General features: G+C 47.0%; 1 pseudogene; it reads left to right on the top strand.

The window, feature by feature from the left end:
- Nucleotides 1-3,776: 3,776 nt before the first annotated feature.
- Nucleotides 3,777-4,692, top strand: LOC111550644 (annotated as a pseudogene).
- Nucleotides 4,693-5,632: the final 940 nt, after the last annotated feature.

Here is a 5,632-nt window from a genome sequence, read left to right as displayed (position 1 = left end):
TGAGGCTGTGGGGAAAAACCCTGATTTTCTTCCCCAATTCTTTTTCTCTGGCACTGCTGGCAATGGCAGGAAGACACATTCCATTTGCCAGCAGGAATGCTTTCCTAATTTGCTTTTCGAAGAGTACAGCAAAATTTCTTCTGGGGAAAAGAGTGACAGTCGCTGCCATGTAAACAGGAGGCAAGGGCTTGCGGCACTACCAGAGCCTCCTCTTTGCAGAACGCTCTGCGCTGCTTTGAGGCTTGCGCGGGGAGGGGTGTGAGTGGTGAGGAGGATGTTTGCTTTACACATCCACCTCCATAAACTGTCCGTGCCATCTGGTAGAGACTGTATATGCTGTTGTCCTAGACGCAGGAAGAATCATCTCTTCTGCAATGTCTTGATGGAGAGCTCCCGTGTCAGAGCTGCTGACTGTGTACCTGCAGCCAGCAAAGCAGGTCCCCTTCCTTTATCTGCTTCTTCCTGTCCCCAGCCCCTTGCATTTCCAGCTCACCTTGAGATGGTGAAGCCCTCACTCACATGGGAGAATGCAGACTTGCCCCTGCATGCATTGCCATGCTTCCTAGAGGAGAGCTCAAAGCACAGCAGGGGCTCAGCAAATGTTGGCTGAATAAATGAATTAATGGATCTACTAAGGTGTTTCTAGGTTCACCCTAAGGAATAGCTTACAGAGTTTCTAAGAGCCAGGTGTAGTGGCTCACGCCTATAATTCCAGCACTTTGGGAGGCCAAGGTAGGAGGATAACTTGAGCCAAGGAGTTCTAGGTTAGATTGAGCTGTGACTGAGCCACTGCATTCCAGCCTGGGTCACAGAATGAGACCCTGTCTCCAAACAAACAAACAAACAAACAGACGTGTCTTAGGACAAAAGCCACTGGGAACAAGAATTCAGCCAGGTGCGGTGGCTCACACCTGCGATCCTAGCCCTCTGGGAGGCTGGGGCAGGTGGATTTTTTGAGCCCAGAAGTTCAAGACCAGCCTGGGTAACACGATGAAACTTCATGTCTACAAAAAAAAAAAAAAAAAAAAAAAATACAAAAATTAGCCTGGCATGGTGGTGCACACCTGTTGTTCCAGCTACTCAGGAAGCCAAAGTGGGTGGACTGCTTGAGCCCAGGAGGTCGAGGCTGCAGTGAGCTGAGATCATACCATTGCACTCCAGCCTGGGTGACAGAGCAAGACCTTGTCTCCAACAAACAAACAAAACCTGAATTCAGAAATGGTTGTCACAGATGAAGTATGTAATAATGGAAGAGCATTTCTGACTTAGAAGAACAAGTACTGGCCGGGCGCGGTGGCTCAAGCCTGTAATCCCAGCACTTTGGGAGGCCGAGACGGGTGGATCACAAGGTCAGGAGATTAAGACCATCCTGGCTAACACAGTGAAACCCCATCTCTACTAAAAAATACAAAAAACTAGCTGGGCGAGGTGGCAGGCGCCTATAGTCCCAGCTACTCGGGAGTGAGGCAGGAGAATGGCATAAACCCGGGAGGCAGAGCTTGCAGTGAGCTGAGATCCGGCCACTGCACTCCAGCCTGGGCGACAGAGCCAGACTCTGTCTCAAAAAAAAAAAAAAAAAAAGAAGAAGAAGAAGTACTTAGAAACAATGTTCATGTCACAAGGGAAAGGCGCTGCTACTGTGGTGATGGATTTTGGTGGCATTACAACCAAATGATTTATGTATTGGGATGAGACTGTATCATCCTGCTTTTCATTTAAAGGTTGTCATTTAGTTTAATGATAACTTCAAGCTAGAAGGTAGGACTAGGAGTGCGGATTAAGTATTGAGCGATAGTTAAGAAAAGAGTTGATGGTAGGTACCATGAAGAGTAATCATGAGATGAAATTTTCAAAGGTCACTCTGTTTAATTCTAATCTGAACAATCAATGTGTCAAATTATCTCAATAATTTATTTAAATCAACACTCATATAAATAGGGGTGAATACATCAATTTTGACCATTTCCTGAGTTCCAATTCACATAAGTGCTTGTGACCAGAGGTAGATAGGTAGAACAAATATGTTACCCTTTTCAAGAGCTTTAGCTTGAATACTAGCGCAGGTGTTTCGGTAGTGTCTGAAAGTCAAAGTGAAACTGTATTTCTTGTGGCTATTTAGTTCCTGAATTATAAAAGAAACTGCTGATCTTCATTGCTGTTTTTTAAATATTTTGTTACTGATAGATCAAATACTCACTAGGCTTTATCAAGTATGCCTGTGTGTGTGTTCACATCATTGAACTAACATTTACTGCTCCCTCCTCTAAGCACTATATGTGTGTTGACTTATTTAATTCTCTCAACAGTCTGTGAGGAAGTCATTATTCTTTATGTTAAGGACCAGCCTGGCCAACATGGCGAAACCCTGTCTCTACTAAAGATACAAAAAATTAGGCTGGGTGCGGTGGCTCACGCCTGGAATCCCAGCACTTTGGGAGGCCAAGGCGGGCAGATCACCTGAGGGCAGGAGTTCGAGACCAGCCTGGCCAACGTCGTGAAATCCCGTCTCTACTAAAAATACAAAACAAAATTAGCTGGGTATGGTGGCAGGTGCCTGTAATCCCAGCTACTCAGGAGGCTGGGCAGGAGAACGGCTTGAACCTGGGAGGTGGAAGTTGCAGTGAGCCAAGATCACACCACTGCACTCCAGTCTGGGCGACAGAGCAAGACTGTCTCAAAAAAGAAAAAAAACAAAAGAAGATAAGGAAAGGGAAATACAGGGAAGTGATCACACAGTCCCAATTCCACACTCAACTCTGAGTGCCACAGCCATTGCTGTACAGAGAGGGCCACTGGCTGGCCTGTCTACACATGTTCTTTCAGGGAAATGATGCAAATGTCAGACGACATTCAGACTCTGATAGGGTATCATCCACAAACACAACCTGGAGGCACGGTGTACCCGCTTCAGCTTTTGAACTCCACTTACAGTATTATTGGAGTGGTCAAAATAGGGGTGGCTTCTGCAACGAAACCTCTAAAACCAAAGGAACAGGATTTGTCACAACTCTGGTGTCCTCAGGGAGGAATGCGCCTTGGTGATGCTGAGGGCTGGGACCCATGCTGTGCCCATTCCCCTGCTGCAGTCTCACTTTGTCCCGTCCCTGACTTGGAATGAAATACTTGCCTCCAGCTGGGATGTAAACATTTTGGAGTCTTTCGCTATTTGTTCCAATTTAGCCAGTCATCATTGACATTTTCCTGGAAATTTGCACAATATTCTTTCATCTGTTTTAACACTGGGATGAATTCCAAATGAAGAAGGCTCACTATTCTTCAGTGTGTTTTAAAAAAAATTTTGAACCTCTCCCTCCATTTTTAGATGAATAAATGTGGAGAACGAGATGAAAGAACATAGAATTGAGAAAAATGATGTGGATGTATTAACTATGCCTAAGTTACCAAACCGAGCCTCCTGAAGACTCTTATGTTGGTCACACCCATCTATGTCATATTCAGGCAGGGCGGCTGAAAGTGGATGTCCGTGTGCTTCTGACTTCGGGTTTTCTCTGGAAGCCGTTAAGAACAGGAAACGAAGGATGTTACGTAGAGATGATGAACATAGAGCAGCTTCTAAAACAAACAAGTTACGTAGTGATGAGGAACATAGAAGAACTTCTAAAACAAAGGATGTTAAGTAGTGATGACCAACATAGAACAGCTTTTAAAATAAGTTACCTAGTGATGAGGAACACAGAAGAGCTTCTAAAACAAAGGATGTTACCTAGTGATGACGAACAAGAACAGCTTCTACGTCTTCTCCGCGAAAACACCAAATGGCGGATGACGCCAGTACAGCGGGGGCCGGAAGCCCCGGGGGATCCTGGGATGGGGAACTGCGGTGGTTTCCGCCGAGGTTTCCGCAGAGGTTTCCGCAGTGGCATCCGGGGCGGGGGTAGTGGCAGTCAGTGGACCAGGCCGGGGCAGAGGCTGCGGAGCTTATGGAGGCAAGGCTGAGGATAGGGGGTGGAGGCCCATCACCAAGCTAGGCCGCCTGGTCAAGGACATGAAGATCAAGTCCCCGGAGGAGATGTATCTCTTCTCCCTGCCCATCAAGGAATCTGAGATCATTGACTTTTTCCTGGGGGCCTCTTTCAAGGATGAGGTTTTGAAGATTATGCCCGTGCAGAAGCAGACTTGCACCGGCCAGCGCACCAAGTTGAAGGCATTTGTTGCCATCAGAGACTACAATAACCACGTCGGTCTGGGTGTTAACTGTTCCAAGGAAGTGGCCACTGCCATTCGCAGACCATTATCCTGGCCAAGCTCTCCACTGTCCCCGTGCTCAGAGGCTACTGGGGGAACAAGATCGGCAAGCCCCACACCGTCCCTTGCAAGGTGACCCGCTGCTGGGGCTCTGTGCTAGTGTGCTTCATCCCCGCGCCCAGGGGCACTGGTATCCTCTCGGCCCCTGTGCCCAAGAAGCTGCTCATGTTGGCTGGTATCGATGACTGCTACACCTCAGCCAGGGGCTGCACTGCCACCCTGGGCAACTTCACCAAGGCCACCTTTGATGCCATCTCTAAGATCTACAGCTACCTGACCCTTGACCTTTGGAAGGAGACCCTACTCACTAAGTCTCCCTTTCAGGAATTCACTGACCACCTGGTCAAGACCCACACCAGAGTCTTCATGCAGAGGACCCAGGCTCCAGCTGTGGCTACAACACAGAGTTTTATACACAAAAAGTAAAGCGAATTAAGCCTGTGGGGGAACAAAAGAAAAAGGAACAGCTTCTAAAATGAAGATCGATTATAATTGGCTGGGTGAGACTTCTGACAAATCCAGACACCAGGCAACAGGAATTCTCCATGAGTTGAGAAATACAGTCCTAACTATTTATTCAGTCAAGGGAGTTACACAGCAACACACTAGAAGAAGATTTAAGGATGCAAAATCCACATGATGAAAGAGGAAGTGTCATCTTGGAGGGTTTGGCACTCAACACTGGATGAAACTGAAGCCCAGGAATTGCCATAAAACATCCCCCCGCCTAGTGCTAAGTAATCTTCACTATCTGCCTGACAATGGAATGTAGGAATTGTGTCACACCCAAAGGGTGCAGGTGGAGCTTTCTCAGGATGCTGCAGTGCAGGCTCAGTGTGGGATTTAATAATATTTTGAGTGTAAGATAGAAAAATCAAGTTGGGACGTTTTAGAATAGTGAAGTTCCCTCCCATAAAGTCCCTTTTCCAAGACTGCAGATACCATCATGTACTTAATAAAACTCTACTAATCAGAGATATGTGTTGTACAAATGAAACCTTGGATGGACAACAAGAAGTGTAAAAAAAGTTGAACTCAGGCCAGGCGCGGTGGTCCACGCCTGTAATCCCAGCACTCTGGGAGGCCAAGGCGGGTAGATCACGAGGTCAAGAGATCAAGACCTTCCTAGCCAACATGGTGAAACCTCGTTTCTACTAAAAATACAAAAATTAGCCAGGCGTCGTGGTGAGTGCCTGTAGTCCCGGCTACTTGGGAGGCTGAGGCAGAAGAATCGCTTGAACCCGGGAGGCAGAAGTTGCAGTGAGCTGAGATCACGCCACTGCACTGCAGCCTGGCAACAGAGTGAGACTCCGACTAAAAGAAAAAAAAAAACGTTGAACTCAGTAGAAACCAAAGAAAGGCAAAT

The sequence above is a fragment of the Piliocolobus tephrosceles genome, chromosome 18 (genome assembly GCF_002776525.5).
Source record: "Piliocolobus tephrosceles isolate RC106 chromosome 18, ASM277652v3, whole genome shotgun sequence".
Classification (NCBI taxonomy): Eukaryota; Metazoa; Chordata; class Mammalia; order Primates; family Cercopithecidae; genus Piliocolobus; species Piliocolobus tephrosceles.
The sequence above is the reverse complement of the archived record's forward strand: the minus strand, read 5'-3'. Positions and strand labels throughout refer to the sequence as shown.